The following is a 21,165-nucleotide window of genomic DNA, read 5'->3' as shown; positions in this document are numbered from 1 at the left end:
TAAGTTTCCTTTATAGATTTTTTTTGTAAATGTTATATTTTAGTGTAAAAACATTTAACATAACATAGTGTTAAGAAATAAGGTTTATTTGATTTTTGTTTTGACACATTTTAATTTTTTAAAAGTTTTCTCTGCACTTTGAATTAATTTCTATGCACACCAACTTAAAAAGATGCTCATACTTTAAACCACTTTTTATTTAATACTTTAGTTAGTTAAAGTTTAGTTTATGCTTAGTTTTCTAACTTTGTTGTTTCTACATGTAATATCTAAATTATACACACACGTTTAAAACAATATGACATGAATTAATATAGTTTTTGTTAGGTAGACATTTTAATTTTTCAAACATTTTTTTTTTTCAAACTTTTTATGCCTTGCATATCAATACACAAAATTGCTGTTTTTTGAGCTACCTATTTAATATAAACTAGATTTAGGCATGGTAAGTTTATTAAGTTTGTACATTGTTAATCAAAATAGTTCGAATTCAAGCAAATAAACAACTAAGCATTGTCACACACTCAGACTATCACTGTTTGAAGACTTTAAATCTTCGGCCAACTAAGTCATTTTTTAAGTTTTTGGCTAGAATTGCTTTTTGTATACTAAAATATCAGGAATGTTTTTGTTGACTCAGGCTGACTTTTTTGCTTGAAAGAGTGGCAAATTAAACTTATGATGTATGTTTTGCTCAATCCACAGTGTTAGTTTGAGCTATAATATATGTTAAATCTTAAGTCTTGCAGCTAATATAATTTAAAATGCTATTTATACTTTTGTGTACATTTAAGTGTGAACAATCAGTGTTGCCAAAAAACTTGAATCCCGAAAAAGATTTGAATTTGAAAACTTATGCTTAAAAGTTCTGGAAAAAAACTTGAAGTTGAGAATTTTCGAAAAAACCTGGAATTTCAAACAATTTTTACATGTAAAGTAATAAAATTTCGATTTGACACAAAAAACTTACCAAATAAATATTTTTCATTAGAAAATATATTAATGTAGCTTAACAGCATTTTTTAATATTGATATATTTGTTAAGTCATTTTTATCAACTTAAATTAAACTTTCTACTAAAAATAAAAGAAGGAATTGTACTTTCAAAAACTTTGTTTTGGTGCTTTGAACCTTTACTTGTAAAATTTCACCGATTGTTGTGCTTCGCTTTGAAACTAAACCAAGAAATTCTATTAAAGTGTCAAAGTTAGTAAAAACATCTCCAATAAAAATTCTCATATGAGCAATAGTTTGTTGTCAGTGCTCTCATATTAACAGATTGATTAAAGTCCTAATTTGATTTATGCGACTATAACCGTAATGCATTTCCTAAACACGACGTCTAGTTGTCATTGAAGAAATAAACAAAAGCTAAATTCTTTAGAAAAGTTTTCAATTATAAACGGTATCTCATTTTAATTAATAATTTTGCTACTTTACAACTTTCCTTAACAATTTTTTCTTATCATTCTGTAGTTACTGAAGATAATCATGTGCTTTATGGAAAAACTGACTTTGGTGATTTGTTTTTTATCGTTTCTCGCAATAACTCCTAACTAACGTATTTTTTATTCTTGTAGCTCGTCTTATACTTTACAATTACTATTTTCAAATACAATATTCTTATTTCAGATAAAGAATTGCTAAAATGCTTAATAAAAAATAAGTTTTTCTACTTCGCTAATGACTGAATAAAATTTTATACTTTTGTTAAATTTGTTTAAGAATCTTAATTGTTCATTCCAGCTGACTTATATTGTTTTGGCATGTAATTTACTTACTGTTAATAACCTTCGTTATTTCTTTATGTTGTGAACTTTATTTTAACTGGGTTGCTACACAAACAGGCTATTTTAAAAGCTTGAAAACTCAGGTGTGTGTGAGCTTTTATTTAAATCACTTTAAAGAAATCTTTCAATTCTCAGAATAATTTTTATGACTGTAGTGTAGTTTACTGATTGTAATTTTTTTTTCTTACATTTTGTGTACTTTTTGATAATGATGATATTTTAACTAGGTATTTAAGCTTGATTAACAACTATTTAGTAGATTTTTTAACTTTTAATAAACTCGGCTGGTTTAATACAACTCAGATATTTTTGCTTTTTTAAGTGGCAACCATGTAAAATACTAATTACTAATAAGATATTTTATTAAAGTTTTCGAGAATTAATTATGTTAAAGAATTTGTTTTAGATTTTTGGAATACGAACATGTAATAATTTTATTAAGTTAACTAATTAATAAATTTTCTAATGAGTGTAAATTATTTAACACGCAAAAACTTTTTTGGAAGTAAATATTCTTAGAAATATGAAAAAAGGGTTAATAATATAACAAGTGTATAAAAATAACCCATAAATTGTCTTTCAAGTTAGGTTTTTATAGAGAGTTAGGTTGTAAGTAAAATTACAAAAGTATTAAGTTTAACTTATTAAGTGCTTATGAAAGTACATAGTTTATTAACACTTAAGTATATTAGTCAATGTAAATTCTATTCTAATAAATATTAATAAAAATAGGCATTCTATGTATAGCTAAAAGTCATTAAAAAAATATGGTGAATAAAAGTAAAACCTTTCTTTAGTGTGACTAAAACTACAACCAAAATATTATTCATATGTCACTAAAACTAAAACTGCGGCCCGCGAAGACTTTGGAAACTTGAAATTTGGCCCGCGACCACCAACTGCCTGCCGACCCCTGTGCTTCATTATTTCATTGAACTGTGTAGAAGTAGTTTATACTCAGATTTTTATTATAATATTTATTTTGTTTTACTTTTATCAAATTTTGATTAAATCAATGCATATGTAACTGTCTGACCTGCTGTAATTATAACCTACAGGTCTAATATGGTTATGAGGGGTAAACGGCATGTTAAGTACGATTAGAGAAAGGTATATATAATGATATTGTTAATGAAATACTAAAAACTTTGTAAATGTATGAATACAGTTTAAATGTAAACTGGGTGAATCGGCTTATAATAGTGTGTTATAAGGTCTTCGTGGCAAAGTCAGTATAAATCAAAATGTCTTAAGAGTAGGTACAAAGTTAGTTTTTGGTCTTGTTAAAAAAAACTCATTTTAACTTAAACAAAGTGTATGGTCTTACATTTACTTTCAAAAAACAAAATATTTATCATTTTTTTTGAATTTAAGTAGTAAATTATGTAATATAGTTACGTTACAGCAAAGTTTAAACAAGTACAATTCACACGACAATTTATTAACACTATTTTAACTACTAAGGACAAATAGTAAAGTATATGTTACAACTAACTTCAAAACGATTAAAAACGTACGCTACAATTTATTACTACTTTTAAAACTAATACATAAAAATACAAAAAATCACTAATTCTTCGACAACGACTTGAAAACTCGAGTTTTATATTTAATAACACTGTAAAAGTTTTAATTAACTAAAACGTTGTATTTTGTACTAATAGTATCAAATTATTGAGAAAAAGTTAATCATATTTTTACTTATATCGGCAAAGTTCTTGAAACTAAGGTAAAATAGCTACATTAGTTTGTATTAACTTTTATAAAGTTTAATTGAATACAATTTATTTCAAGTGTGTGTACTTGTGTGAATATTACTGTAACATAAGTGTAAATAAATTTCTTTACTAAAAACAGAAACTTTAGTATTGTTACAAAAGTATTTGGTTTGTTTAAAAACGCTAGAAATAAAACAGTCTATAACACGTGATTTATACATAAGGTAACTAACATAAAAGAAGTGACAATAGTAATTTCGTAAATTTTTAAATGCCAGTTTTAGTGAGTAAAGTTTTCTGAGAGAATGCTTTTAAACAAACATGACATTGATAGTCTTTTTTACCACTATGTACCAACATTCTTCGTTTTAGACTACCTTTTTGAGAAAACTTTTTGACAAAATAACAACATTTGTATAGTTTATCTCCAGTATAAATTATTTTATGAACAACTAAATAAGGTTTATTTTTGAAAGTTTATTTAAAATATAAAAAATATTTACTTTAAGTCTCCATAATCATAAAATATAAAAAAGATGTAATGATAAAACATATTGTTACATATTTCTTACAACTTAATTTCAACATAGGTATTACTTATTTTTCGTTTCATACTGTAGGTGGCAAGGTCTTTTTAAGATGGAAATCTCTTTAAAAATCAAAGACAAAAAAAACACTTTTTCATTTGTTAACTAGCAGGTATATTATTAGAGTAAAACTAAGCATAGCTTAGTTCGTCACATTTAATTTATAAACATTTAAAAAATTAACAATGTTACATTAAAACCTAAATTATTAATATAAATACGTTTAGCTTGTTTAATTAAAGTATTAATAGTAAATAATTTAAAACATTTATATTAAAAAATGGTTTCATAAATAGTCTAACTTAATATAAGTGTTTATAAAAATGGTCTGATGCTTAATTTAATGTAATTAAAACTTTATTTAAATTAAACTAATCTCACGGTATACAGAATCCAGGCTAAGGCTTTGTGAACTTTTGCCGATGTCTTCTTTGTTTTTAGCTGGAAGTAATAAAATTTAAACTACTTAAATCCTTAATACCTTAATTAAGTCGAAATAGACTAACTTTCATGATTTTTAGCTGTAGTTTAATATTTATTTTTAAAAGAAATATTAAATGTAAAGTACCGAGAAATCGAATAAATTTAATATTAATTAATTAAAAAAAAAAGGATTTTGATAGTCGTTTAATACTGTCTGAATTGAGTTTTAATAAACTAAATAAGTTAATTATTTTTTAAAGTTTGTCCGTTTGTTTAAATTCTATCTACTTAGATTGAGTGTTAATTAGAACTTTTTTCTCTAGTTTCTAAATAATTATTTGTTTTCTTTTCGAATTTCAAAATGTACTCGTAAATTCAAAATTACTAAAAAACTTGTTGATTTAAAGTTACTAGCAATCTATATTAACTACGGGCGACAATTTATTAAACAATTAGTAATAAAATTTAAAAAAAAAGACAATTTTAACTAAGAATAAATTATAAGTAATAAGCAATATGTTTCAAAATGTATTTTGAATAGTAAAAGTTTATAGTTATCATTCGAAGTTCAAAGTCCGTTTTCGAATTAAAAATTCTCGAGACATTCGTCTGTAAAAGTATTAAGTTTGTAAGCTTCAAAAGTACAAATAAGTAAAATGAACCAGTTACAAGCTTAAACTATAGTTCTGACATTTGTATAAGATCAAAAGTATAACAAAATTTGTCTATTTAATGCATAATTAAAGATTTTGTTTAGTATTACAAGTTGTCAAACTAAATAATTACATTATAGTTTCCACTTTTAACCCAATTTAGTTACTCTGTAACTAGGTACAGATAAATAACATTCTAATTTTTTTATGTGACTGTTTCGTCAATGTGACTAATAACTGATTTGTTATATCACTGCTAAGTATGTCAAGAACTTAAAAGAATGTAAACAACACAATTTGAAACTCAAAGTAGAGGCACATCTTAAAAAAACCATTAGTATTAGAATGTAATTTTAATTATTAATAGTGTTTGAATTAATAAAGTCAAACATTTTTGCTATGTTTATAAATTTAGCCTAAATATTTTCAAATTTTTAGCGCAATCTTAAATATTTAGTAAATGTTCGACAATTCAGTATATTTTAACAGTGTTTGTGGCTGCTATTGTTTTTATTGATATACATTATCGTCGATACTTACATCATCAAAAATAGTATTATATTAATAGAAACGAAACTATTTTAAAACGCCAATTAAAGTAAAGCATTATTGAATAAACAATTGTTGAAAAGTTTGTGTATAATTTCATAAAGCTAGTATAATTGATCTATACTAAATACATGTTTTTAAAAAATACAAACTTTAAAATTTATCATGTGAAAATATGATTTCAAACATTAATTCAATTAAGCAAACAAGTTTACCTAATTTGTTTTATTATATTTCTTATTTTATTTTGAACCTTATTCTAGTTACAATAGCATTTGAGTTAAATAACTAGTTTACAATATCCTTTAAATTAAAATCGCAACCTTAGTTTTGAAAACATTAAAAATTTAGTTCAGTATTTTAACATATATGAACACAACTCCTAATCTAATTTTGCTATGTTTAAATTTGTACGAAATAAAATTGCAAAACAAACAAAAAAGTTACTAAAACATAGTTAATAGAATTATATACGTTTTAATTTCTGCCACTAGAGCTAACGTATGTTTAAAGTTATAAAGTAAATAAATATATAGTAAACTACAACGTTTTTATAGGTTAAACAACTAGTACAAGGAACATATTAATTCTTCTACTTCTACATGTTCTACATCATTAGAAATATATTTATAGTTTTTCAATCTCATTCTATCTTATAAAAAAAACTTTTAACAACTAGGATAATGAGAATTGTATTTGTCTATTGTATTAAGGTATTCATAGACGATACTTCTTTGTATTTTAGACTTCATATCTTGTTGCCTTTCTTCACTTATTTCCTTATGATTAGTACGTATATGCTTATCTCGATTAGAACTTACAGTAAACCATTTTCCACATTCAGCACAACCATATGGTTATTCTCCTAAGTGAATTCTAAAGTGTTTGACTAAATCACCTTTCTGTGAAAACTTCTTCTTGCAAATATCACATTCATAAGCTCTAACTTTAGTATGAGTCAGCATATGTTGTTTTAAATTATGTTTAAGAGAAAACTTCTTCACACAAACTTCGCACTGATGTTCTTTTATACCAGTATGAACTAACATATGCGTTTTTACATGACTTTTTGTACTAAAGCTTTTATCACAAACTTCACATATAAAGATTTTGTCTTTAGTATGAGTAACCATGTGCCGATTTAAACCAATTTTTTGTGCAAATTCTTTCAAACAAACATAGCATTGAAAGTCTTTTTTACCACTATGTACCAACATGTGTCTTGTTAAATGACATTTTTGAATATAACTTTTATCACAAACATCACACTTGTAGGGCTTTTCTCCTGAATGAATTCTTTTATGCTTGTTAAGGCTTGTATAAATTGAAAAATTCTTCCCACAAGTTTCACATGTTTTTGGTTTATCAACTGAATCATTATTTTCACGCTTGTTATTAACCATACTGCTATAAAACTGAAAAAAATATTTTATGTGTACGTTTAAGTGTAAAAACAAATTATACAGTAATCTTCCTTTATTCTACCAACATATTTTTCTGTGTGTCAACGAATCAACACACTTCAACTGGGTTCTCTAAAAAAAATAATTACTGTAATGAGAGAATAAAAGCATAGAATAAAGTAGGTGTATACATGTTTTCATAAAAATAAGATATTTTCTGCAGATAATAGTTATTAATAGGTGAAATACTTAATATTTAATCCGACTGTTATAAAACTATATAATATTTGTGACTATTAAGTCTAAAATAAGTTAATTAAGCTAAGTTACACAACAAAACATAATATAAACAAACAACTCACGTTAATAGGAATGATAACTTATTCAAATTTTATTGTTGTTAACTAATGAAAAATACATTCGTTACAAATAATAATTACGTCACAATGTAAATGAGGTTATTTAAACTATTAAATTTGTATTGCAAAGAATACTAATTTAGTTTTTATATTTATTATTAAATAGTTTAAATATAGACTTTATTATAGACTTGTTTTTTGCGTTAAATAGTATAAAGTTTTAAATTATATTGTATAACTTTTTTGTACTGCATAAACTAAACAGAAGTTTAGGACATGATTTATTTTAAAACATTTTAAATAAACAAACAAGTAAAACCGATTTTCAGCTAACCATTATCAATTACTTTTGTTAGCAACTAATTTTGAATTTAATTTTGAAAAAATAAGCAGAGGTTTCATCAGAAAATAGTTAAGCAAAAGTAATTAAGGATAGATTAAAACTTTATAATTATAAAATTACAAATAAAACAATTAGTAATTTAACTAAGATATGTAAACGTATAAACATAGTCACAAAACAAACACTACATATAATAAAATAAGCGATAACAATATCCATAACACCTTTTAAAGATTGTTCTATAACATATTATTTTTTTCATTACTTAGGTTTAAACGTTTTTTACGTAAAGATTCTAAACACTTGGATGATAATCACTACTCGCTTTACTTATAACTAAAAAGTCAATATCACTATAGTTCTTCGCATAATCTGAACTGCTTTATAAGTGTTAGGCAATCGGCGATGAATTCTAGTGTAAAAAGATATTTGAAAAACGATCTAACAGGTCATCGACGATTGCCGAACTCTTACTACGATGTTTAAAGTAAAATAATTTACATACTTGAGGTACTATATAAACTGAAATGTTATTTGCTTTTGTTTGACGATAAGTACACTAAGAAAACTTATAAAAATGTCTTATATTTTATTTAATACAAATTTAAAATAACTTTTAACTCTTTTATATTAACACAGATTATACTAAAACTATTTCTTAGTACGTTTAGTTAATTTAAAATTAAATGTTGCATCTTAAACATAAAACAACATTAAACTTGTAATAAATCCATTTTTGTACGAGTAATATACAACATAGACTTAAGATTTTGTACAGGTTTAAGGATAACTGTGAATAAATAACAAACAAACTGTCAGAATACTGTTGATTAGAATAAGATCAATCAAGTTTTATATTTATATTAAGTTATAGAGTTACTCACAACTTAAACTAGTTAAAAAAAATAGTTACGGCTCAACAGTATTGCCATTAAATATTTTTCACAAAAGTTTAATAAAATTTGTTAATATTGACTTTTGAAAATAAGTGTTAAGGATATTATTAACATTTAAGAAATTATGCGTTATAAATGCTCTGATATTATTTAGAAGTATGTTAATATTTTGTGCCATAAATTATTATAAAACCAAACGAAAGTTATTATAGTTTAGATAATAAACATTAACAGTTTTCAGAATAAAGATGTAGTACTCTAGCTAATAACATTAAATAAGTATTTTAAGAAATTTATTTAGAAAATAAAAGCTAATATTTAGTATTTATTTAATGTTAAAAGAAAAAGACCTTACAAGATGTATTTATATACATAAAAAACAGTTAGAACATTTGTAAGGTTGTAATAAAGTGTACTACTGTACTGAAAATCATAATTAAATTTTAACTTAATTTAGAATTAAATGATACATCAAGGCAACGTTGCCATAAGTACTATAAGGTTGTCATACATGAGCTAGAGTATATTGAGTAAGGAGAAAATAGTCACACAAAGCTTAAATATATTGATACAACAAAAATTTTTGCTACATATTAATTGCTAACTTAAGGAAAAAAAAGCTATAGATAAGTTAGAACATTTTAAGTAATGATTTAGTAAAAAGAAAAATAAACATATTTAGTTATTTTAATTTACTTCACTAACTTGACTTTAAAATAAATTAAAATATAAAAAAAAACTTTTGTAATTCACTGATTATTTTTAATTATTTTAGTGAATAATTTATAAAAAATGTATATACACTACTTAAAAAATATGTTTATTTTTGATTAAACTTTTGTTAACCCTAACACAAATTGACACACAAACATTTATACTACTTGAAGAAAACAGTTTTATAGCATAGTTTTAAAAAAAGATAGCTTAAAAATTTAAATAAGTTGATGTAAACTTATTGCTAAATTCATTTTAAAACTATAAACTAAAGATGTAGATGATAAAATTTATAATTATTCTAATTAATGGCGTGTATAAATGAATTTTGATATAAAACATTTTGTATGTATATAACAAACAAATAGCTTAATAGTTTATTTTGAGTTTTAAGAATTTTACTTACATAATCTTAAAGTATGTAAAAGTTAATTCAAAATCTGAAACGTATTTATCAAAGTTGTCTAATCATTTATTTAAGGTTTTTCATCTTATCAAATTATTTACCTTATTAACAAATTGAAGAAAAAAAATCGGTTGTCACATTTTTTTTAGGCAATAGTGCATTATTGCTTTCGTTGACCAACATTATTTGTGCATGACAAGTTAAAACAAACAGTCGTATATCAATTTTAATTCAAAAGTATTCATTCATTAGTATATTTAATAGTACGTATTACAAATTTTAGTTTTGAGTAAATTCACAGGAAACTATTGTACATATAAAGTATCATTGCAATAACTTTTTTTATCTAACGAAGTGTATTGTTTGGTTAAAAGTTAAGTAAGCATTATTATCATCTGTTTCAGAATTTTGTCTTTGTCTTATACTAGATTTGTTTTTTTTTTAATTTTTATAAAACAATGATATTTCATGATAAAATGTTTATTTTTGTTGCAAAACCAATAAATATTATTTAATAGATTGAAACCAAATATAAATTTAAAACAAAGTCTTTAAGAAACAATTCAAAGTACTTTAAACATATTTTAAATTTTTATCGGTTGTTTTTATGTAGCTCAGACGAGAACACAAACTTTCAAAAATATATTTTACAATACAATGTTTTAAAGATTTAACTAAATAATAAGAGTACTTTACATAAACGTTTATCCAGGACTTTTTACATAAAATTAAAAAATAAAAATCCAGGTGGAAGTTAATTACTCTTTTATTGCAAGTTTTCAGTGGATCCTACATTATCAAATATTAATAGTTTGGCGAATTTTACTTCTATTATGTTTTTTAACTTTTTTTAGAAGATAGCATACCTTAAAAAAGTATACAATATTACAACTTTAAGTAAAAAAAACTATATAGTATATACTTAATTTTATGATTATGAAAATGCATTGATGGACTATAATAAATAATAAAAATTGAAAAAACTAACTGTGCTTTTTCAAATAAATTTTGTTAAGAACAATCGATAAAAATGTATTGGTTTTTCTGAATTTAAAACTATTTTAAACTTTAAATATTTATTAAATAATATAAAACAGTTATTTTTTCCAAAAATTAAGCAGTAATTCTACTTTGAAACCACTTTTACATAGGTCCTGCAAAGATAAGTTTTTTATCGAGATAAGTTTCGGCTAAAAAATTAAACTTTGATAATTTTAGCATCTATATTTTACGTTTTGTTAATTATTTAAATGCTGGTACTTTAACAAGTTTGAATTTTAACACTTTTTAAATTCAATTGCATTATTAATTAGTGAAAGTTCTATACAAAAAAATTGAGTTAAATATTTGCGTTCTTTGAAACACATAAGGTAGTATTTTTAATGTATTATCTTAACAAACTATGAACTTAAACTATTTTTTTAATTGATGTATATATAATACAGGATATTTATTCGGTTTTTATATACTTTCAATTCAACTAGGTATTTTGTTTAAATGCAGTATAGCTATTTAATTTACTTTATATATTTTTTTTTAGATAAATTCAATAGAAAGCAAAACATTGTCAACTCACTCAGAACTTTTAAAAGTAAGTACAATGTGCACATTGATAAGGTACGCAATGAAACTTATATCTAAATAAATATTATTTTAGGTTTAACGCAAATTTTAAAGCTTTTGGGCAATTCTTAAGATCTAAGATACAAAACTATTATATAAAATAAACACATAAAATTTTTCAGCAAGTTGTTAGATTTTAAGTATGTACTTCAGCATGAAAATAAAAGACAACTTTTCTAAAAGAGTTGTAATCAGCACACGTTTAGAATCTTTAAAATTATAACACACTATTGCTTAAGTATTTAGGACCTAATACAGCGTTTAAGTCACAATTTTTCTATTTAATCACTAAGTTTAACTTTTTTTTTAAATTTACTATTAACACTACGTTATTTTGTAAAAAAATAATCAATTTAAAGTTATTTAATACAAAACTTTAAATTTTTACTTATAATAATTCATACAAGGCACGTAGAAAATCTCCTGCAGATCTACAGTAAAGTAAATATTTGTGCGAAAAAACTCGCTTTTCTTTCAATTAATCAGCTTTTAAGACCTTGTTTCTTAAGCTTTAAGTATTCGTTTACAAAACTGTAAATTTTAATTTTTATTATAAATGTTTTATTATACGTCAAATAGATTACTCTTAAATAGCAATTACAAAATAAATGTCCATACAGTTTACTTATGTAAATTAATTATAGTACAAAGTGTTAGTATATTCTGTTTTTAAAAAGAGTTTTTATCACTTAATAAAAGCTCATCAAACATATAAAGTAACATACTAAATAGATCAAGATGAATAAAAATGCTACTTGTGTGTTATATATATGTACAATACATCAGTTTTCTGACGTTTTTTAATTCAAAACAAACAATCTGCTAACAATATTTAGAATTGTATTCAGATATTGTTCTAAGGTAGTCATGAACAATACTTCTTTGTATTTTACATTTAAGTTCTAATTGCTTTTCTTTAGTAAGTTCCTTATGATAACTTCGTATATGCTGGTTTCTACTAGAATTATGAGTAAACCACTTTCCACATTCTGCACAACCATAAGGTTTTTCTCCCAAATGAATTCTAAAGTGCTCTACTAAATTACTTTTCATTGAAAACTTTTTCTTGCAAATATCACATTCATGATCTTTTTCTTTAGTATGGACCAACATATGAGTTTTTAAATGGCTTTTTAGAGAAAACTTCTTCTCAGAAACTTTACATTGAAAATCTTTCTTACCAGTATGAGTTAACATGTGTCTTTTTATAGTACCTTTTTGAGTAAAACTTTTATCACACTGATTACATTTATGTGATTTTTCTTTAGTGTGAGTTAACATGTGTTGGTTTTTATCACATTTTCGAGCAAAATACCTATGGCAAACATGACATTGAAATTTTTTCTCACCACTATGTACCAACATGTGTTTAGTCAAATTGCTTTTATGATTAAAATTTTTATCACAGTCTTCACATTTGTATGGCTTTTCTCCTGTATGTACTCTTTTGTGAATAGTCAATTGTGACTTAAACTTAAAAATTTTACTGCACACATCACAATCAAAAATTTTAATAACTTTTGTATTTTTCTTAAAACGCGCCTTTTCCATTTTTAATTGATTTTAAATTAAACTCCTATAAGTTTTAACAAGTCAAATTTGTAAACTAAAATAATCTCGGTATTTGTTAGCATATAGTGATAATGATAATTTTATTGTGCAAAGTTAATCCTAATTACTAAGCATATCCTTAAATTTGTATCAAAGTTTTGTCATTGAGATCACCCTCCATTTCCCAGCAAATCAAAATACTACATTTATAAAGCTTGAAACTACATAAAATTATCCTGTTTAATTTTAAACAATTTTCTTACCTATTTATATGAAGCTGTAAAGTTTTTTATCATATCGTTTATGAATTATTCATTGAAGACATTTCTAAACTCTATTTATTTTTTAAACTGGAAGATACATTTTAAACATCAGTAAAATAATAACTTAGACATGAAAAGCCGTAAATATTCAATAAAGCATACATATATTAACAAATGTATAAAACTAGACAAAAAACATTTTACAAATTTTTTTTAACACAACTTAACAATACTTGATTGTAAACATTGTACGTTTTATTATTTTTAAATTTAAAGTAATATTAAATTTTTTGTTAGAAATTATTAATCAAAATATTTAATAGTCTCGAAAAATCTCCTTTTTTAATAATATATCATAAGTTTTTCTCGGCTTCGTTTTAGTTTATTCGCTTAGTTATACAAAACTTAATAGACAGTTACCTATATTTTATTTCTAAAACTAAAAAGTGACAGTTCAAATGAATACACTTTGTTATTCAGGTAGATTAAAGAAATAAAAGACTGAAACACTTAAGAAGTTATGTTTAGGTAAAATGCATTATTTAACAAAAATTTTTGTTGCTAGGCACTGGGCAGGAAAAGCTTTAAATTTCAAAAAAAAAATTAATTATGACGTAAAACTAAATTTGATAATTGAGAAAACTGTACTTCTTTGTTTACGGGTTTTGGTTTACAAGAAAAATCCTCAAAAGGCAACAATATTTAAAGATTGTTTTCGCCGGCCAACGTAACTTTTAAACTCACTAAAAAGATTTTTGTTATTAAAAATAAGCTTAACTATTTAATAATAATTAAATTAAGAGCAATAAAAACCTTTTTTTGAGCTTCTCTTTTTGTTTCAAATTATAAAATACTTAGCTATTATTTCTAATTGTCGAGCCTGGTCTAACTTTTAATTTGTGAATAAGTCGATTTAAATCTCAGTTTTAAAAATTAAATATTATTACGAATTTCAGTTTATATTTGATTTTTATTAAAAGTATTAACAAAAATACGCTGTTATTAAAAGTTAATTATATTAATTAATATTTTTTACGTATCATTTAAATTAAAAACATTGTTTAGTGTATCATAATTAAAAGTATTGCTGCTATGATGAATTTAGCTACCGTACAAGTTACTAAACAAAGTACTTGTTAGTAAAAATTTAGTTTAACCTAGGTTGCTAAATCTAAAGGGCAACTTTATACATAAACATTATACACGATTGGAGCTTTTACAAGTATTTAAAATAAGTCGTCAACTAACCGTTTTAACTATTGAATAGTTTATACAAATGTAAATCAATAATCGAAACTTTTAAAATTTTTAAACTAATAATTCAATGACTTAATGTAATTGTTCTCCTATCATTGTTATGTATTTATTTTAATTGAAGTTATGTTTTTAAAAATAATCAGTTTAGTATTTTGATTACTCGTTTTAAACTTTAAAATTATTTTCAATAAAACACTCAATCTACAAAACACCATTCAAATTTTATTCATTTAGCATAACTTAATTAAATATTTTTCATGTTAATACTTAGTATTAAAATCATTATGTTATCAAAGAAATATATTTACTTTATAAACATTAAAAACTTACAATTATTACGAATCAGCCTTATTTAGCACATATAAGCTACTAATCTCCACTAACAAAAAATATTACGTATTAATTTTGCATAGAGTAAAAATTTAAACAGTTTATATTGAAACTTATTGAACTATGATAGATTTTCAACAATGATGATTGATACAACAATAAATTGTATATAGTATATACTAAACAGTTTGTTTTAAAACAAATTACTAAATTTAAATAGAATATTGTTATTTATTAGCATGTAATTTAAAATGAAACAAAAATTAGTTTTATTTTTATTTTGTATTACGTCATTGAAAAATATAATTTAAAAAAAATTCTAAATTATTTTCAATACTGTTCTAAAAATATCAAATCAGTAATTTTGATAATATTATGTAATTACATTAACAATTACGTAATCGTTAAAGTTTATAAGGGGTTGAAAAAATTTATAATTTAAATTAAGAACTCGGTTTAGTTTATTTGAAGTTTATCTTGAAAAAACTAAATATTAACTATTATCAAAAAAATTTAGTTACGTACATATAGACGAATACTTTTAAAATGTTCTAGTCAATAAATTAACTTTCATTTTAGTATTTTTTTTTTAATAATGAACTTGTTTTATATAATATAAATTTATATATAGAATGCTATAAATGAGTCATAGATTAAATGAATAAATAGTAAAGAATGTTTCACTAAAATTATATAAACAAGTAAATATATTGTAAACAATTTTCCATGATAATATACATAGGGTGTACTACATATAAACATAAGGTTACTTAAAAGTATAGTATATATCAAATTTATATTAAATAAAACAATTTATAAAGTTAATAAAAGAGATCTAAAATAAAACTATTAACTAATAAAATCAGCGCATTTAGCATATATGAATAATAAATTAAAAGGCATCATATATTATTAAAGTAAAACTTTAAAACAGAACAAACATAAATGTTCAACATTTTGACTCTTATTTCAATATGTTTATTTTCTATGATGGCAAACATACCGGATATCTAGAATTGTATTCAGATATTGATTTTAGGTAGTCATGAACAATACTTCTTTGTATTTTACACTTCAGTTCTGATTGTTGTTTATTACTTAGTTCCTTATGATAATAACTATATGTTGATTTCGATTAAAAGCTTGAGTAAACCATTTTCCACATTCTGCACAACCATAAGGCTTTTCTCCTAAGTGAATTCTAAAATGTGAAATTGAATCTCCTTTCTGAATGAACTACTTCTTACAAATATCACATTCTTGAGCTTTAACTTTTGTGTGAGTCAACCAATTGATTTTCAAGTTTCTTTTTAAAGAAAATTTACTCTCACAAACTTCCCATTGATGTTCTTTTATTCCAGTAAAACTAACATATGTCTTATCACATGATATTTTTGAGAAAACTTTTTGTCACAAAAGTGACATTTGTAAGGTTTATCTTTAGTATGAGTAAGAAAATGGCGTTTAAAAGAACTTTTTTGAGAAAAAAAAAATTATGACTAAAATAACATTGAAACTCTTTCTTTATCACTTCATGTACCAACATGTGTCTTGTTAAATTTTTTATCACAAACATCACAATTGTATGGTCTTTCACCTGAATGAATTCTTTAGTGTATCTTAAGATTTGATTTAAATGAAAAAACTTTCCCACAAGTTTCACATGTTGTTGGTTAAACAACTAACTCCTTATTTACAAGTTTAATAGTAGTCATGCTGTTGAAAAAATATCAAAAAAAAAATCTTTATCTAATTTTAAAGTCCACAATTTTAGCTAGTTTTTACTGAAATTAGCCTGCCACCTTAATACATTTATTAAAAAAATTATTTAATTTAACAAATGTTTTAGATTAATGCCAACATAATATTTATTTCGTTTTGCTAAAAAAATATTAATAATTAAATTTTACTCAGAGATAAATTAAAAAAAAACTAAAAATAAACACTTGTAGTAATTCTTTGTTTTATTTTATCAACTATAGCTATTACGATTAAATTATTTTTCAATTAACTAAAAAAAACAGCTTTTTAAAATATAATGTATCCTTAACTGTAATAAAAATAAATGATATATTTATTTAAAATGCATTCTAAAGTGTTGAAACACTGTCATGTGCTTTATATTTTGTACAATATTGTTGATTATACTAATACATATAACAAAGAAAAACTTAGTTATAAAAAAACTACTTTTTTGCAGATAATAAGTAAATAACAAATTTTAATACAGTAATTTAATTACTTAAAGGCGTGTATATATATTGAACTATATTATTTCCTTATACAAGTTACGATTTTCATTTAAGCATGTTGTTCAATAACAATAGATTAAAATCATAATATAAAAAAATAAAGTTATAAAAAATATTGCTACATATTTCTTATATCTTAATTTCAACATAGGTATTACTTTTTTTATGTTTCATACTGTAGGTTGCAAGGTCTTTTTCAAATGGTAATCTGTCTAAAAATCAAAGACAAAAAAAAACAGTTTTTTAGTTGTTAACTAACAGTGTATATTATTAGAGTAAAACTAAACATAGCTTAGTTCGTCAGATTTAGTTTATAAACATTTAAAAATTAATAATTTTACATTAAAAACTAACTTTCAAATATAAATACTTTTATTTTGCTCATTTAAAGTACTAATAGTAAAAAATTTAATATATTTGATGATTAAAAAAACAGTTTCATAACTAGTCTAACTTAATGTAAGTATTTAAAAAAAGATCTGGTAATCAATTTCATGTAATTAAAACTTTATATTAAATTAAAACTTGTCTCATGGTATACGAAAATCAAGGCTAAGGCTCTGTGAACTTTTGCCGATGTCTTCTATGTTCTTTGCTGAAAGTTATAAAGTTTAAACTACTTAAATCCTTAATACTTTAATTAAGTCAATAGAGACTAATTTTCATGATGTTTAGCTGTAGTTCAATATCTATCTTCAAAATAAATATTATATTTAAAGTACCGAAAAATCAAATAAATTTAAGATTAATAACTTAAAAAAAAGATTGTTTGATAGTCGTTTAAAACTGTCTTATTTAAATTTTAGTAAACTAAATAAATAAATTAACTCTTAAAGTTTGTCCGTTTGTTTAAATTCCATAAACTTAGTAATTGAATGAGTAGTATTTGGATTTTTTTACTAATTTCTTAATAATTATTTGTTATCTTTTCGAACTTTAAAATGTAATCGTAAATTTAAATTAACTAAAAAACTTGTTAATTTAATGTCACTATCAATCTACATTATCTACGAGCGACAAGTTTTTTGACAACTAATATAAGTTTTGTAATAAACTTGTATAAAAAAGACAATGTTAACTAAGAATAATATTATAAGTAACAAGCAACATGTTAAAAAATGTCTTTTAAATAGTGAAATTTTGTACTTATCATTCAAAGTTCAAAGTCTGTTTTAGAATTAAAAATTCTCGAGACATTTGTCTGTAAAAGTATTAAGTTTGTAAGCTTCATAACTACAAATAAGTAAAATTAATCAGTTACAAGCTTAAACTATAGTTATAGTTTTTGCTATAAGATAAAAAGTTTAACAAAAATTAGTCTATTTAATGCATAGTCAAAGATTTTTTTAGCATTATAAGTTTTCCATCTTAATTATTATATTGTAATTTTAACCTTTAACCGAGTGTAGTTACTCTGTAACTAGGTACAGATAAATTACACTCTAATTTATTATGTGACTGATTAGCCGCTGTAAATAGTAACTGATTTGTTATATCACTGCCAAGTATGTCAAGAACTTAAAAAATTATAAACAGCAACATTTTAAACTCACATAGTAGAGACACATCTTAATTAAACAATTAGTTTTTAGAATGTAATTTTAATTAACTAAACTGTCTGAATTAATAAAGTCAAACAATTTTGCTATGTTTATAAATTTAGCCTAGATGTTTTATAGTTCTTAGCACAATCTTTAATATTTAGTAAATGTTCGTCATTTGAGGATATTTTAACAGTGTTTGTGGCTGCTATTGCCTTTATTTAAAAAACATTATCGTCGATACTTACATCATCAAAAATAGTATTACATTAGTAGAAACGAAACTATGTTAAAACGCCTAATTAAAGTGAAGCATTATTAAAAAAAATTGTTGAAAAGTTTGTGAGTAACTTCAGAAAGCTTTAATAGTTGATATTTATTTAATACAAGCTTTCTTTTAAACTTAGAAATTCATCATGTGAAAAATATGAATTCTTTTTATGAATTAAACAATAATTTAATTAAGTAAACAAGTTTGCCTGCTTTTTTCTTATAGTTCTTCTTTTATTTTAAACCTTAATTTAGTTACAATAACTTGTGAACTTAGATACTACTTTAAAATATCTATTAAATAAAAATCGTAAATTTAGTTTTAATAACATTAAACATTTAGTTCATTAATTTAACAAAAATGAATTAAACTTCTAATCTAATTTTGTTTTATTAAGATTTGTACGAACTAAAATTGAAAAACAAACAACAAAATACTAAAATATAGTTAAAAGTAACATATACGTTTTTTTTTGCCACTTGAGCTAACGTGTGTTTTAAGTTATAAAGTAATTAAAAGTTTGGTAAGCATCATAATTTTAAAGGTTATACAACTAGTACAAGGAACATATAAATTTTAAACACTAGTATATCATTTTAGATTAGTATTCAATTTTCTTATACATCATTTGAAATAGATTCAAAATTTTTTAACCTCATTCTATCTTATAAAAAAACTTTTACATTAAGGATAATTAGAATTGTACTTGTCTATTGTATTAAGATAGTCATGAACAATAGTGTTTTGTAATCTACACTTCAGTTCTGATTGTTGTTCTTTACTTACGTATAGATGTTACGTTAAGATGATAACGTATATGCTGATTTCGATTAGAAGCAGCAGTAAACCTTTTTCCACAATCTGCACAACCATAAGTTTTTTATCCTAAGTGAATTCTAAAATGACTGACTAAACTACTTTCATGTGTAAACTTCTTCTTGCAAATATCACATTCATGAACTTTAACTTTAGTATGAGTCAGCATATGTTGTTTTAGATTATGTTTAAGAGAAAACTTCTTCTCACAAACTTCACACTGATGTTCTTTTATACCAGTATGAACTAACATATGTTTTTTTACAGAACACTTTGTAGTAAAGCTTTTATCACAAATTTCACATTTGCAATTTTATCTTTAGTGTGAGCTAGCATGTGTCGGTTTAAACTGAATTTATTAGCAAATTCTTTCAAACAAACATGACATTGAAAATCTTTCTTACCACTATGTACCAACATGTGAATTGTTAAATTTCCTTTCCGATTGAAACTTTTATCACAAACATCACACTTGTATGGCTTTTCTCCTGAATGAATTCTTTTATGCCTAGTAAGGCTTGTATTAATTGAAAATTTCTTCCCACAAATTTCACATGTTTTTGGTTTTTCAACTATATCATTATTTGCACGCTTGTTATTTACCATACTGCTATAAAACTAAAAAAATGTAAAAATATATGTACATTTACGTTTGAGTGTATATACTTTAGTTAGTTTTTATTTCATTTTACTATTAACAATATTAAGCATACAACTTGTATAACTTTTAATATAGCAAAATATTTACTTTTAATGACAAATATATATCAATAGTATATAAAAAAAAAAATCTTTTGTTTTTATTATTACATATATTAAGCACTTGTAGTCGTGTAAAAGTTTATTTATATTTCTTTTAACCTAAGCCACAATTAATTATATTATTATCAATTAACAGAAACTGAACAGATTTTGAAATTATGATTTTTTTTTTTTTTAAATTATTACGGTTGAATATTTGAATTTTTGAGTTTACAGACTTTTTTTTGCGTTTATAGTATAAAATTTTAAAGTATATTATATACCCTTCTTGTACTACATATACTAAACAGAAATTTGGACATGATTTGTTTAAAAACATTTTTATTAAACAAACAAGTAAAACCGATTTCAGCTAACCATTATCAATTACTTTTTTTTAGCATTTAATTTTGAATTAAATTTTAAAAAATAAGCAGAGGTTTCATCAGAAAATAGTTAAGCAAAACTAATTAGAGATAGATTAACAGCGTAAAATCATTAATTACAAATAAAATAGTTAGTAGTTTAATTAAAATGAACAAACGTATAAATATAGTCACAAAACAAACATTATATATAATAAAATGAGCAACAACACGATCATAACACCTTTTAAAGATTAGTCTATAACGTATTGTTGTTTCCAAAAATTAGGTTTAAACGTTTTATACATAAAAAT

General features: G+C 23.3%; 1 pseudogene; it reads right to left on the bottom strand.

The window, feature by feature from the left end:
• Positions 1-6,577: 6,577 nt before the first annotated feature.
• Positions 6,578-20,165, bottom strand: LOC145839307 (uncharacterized; annotated as a pseudogene).
• Between the last annotated feature and the right edge of the window lie 1,000 nt (positions 20,166-21,165).

This window comes from Thalia democratica, chromosome 6 (assembly GCF_965202585.1).
Source record: "Thalia democratica chromosome 6, ktThaDemo2.hap1.1, whole genome shotgun sequence".
NCBI classification, from domain to species: domain Eukaryota; kingdom Metazoa; phylum Chordata; class Thaliacea; order Salpida; family Salpidae; genus Thalia; species Thalia democratica.
The sequence above is the reverse complement of the archived record's forward strand: the minus strand, read 5'-3'. Positions and strand labels throughout refer to the sequence as shown.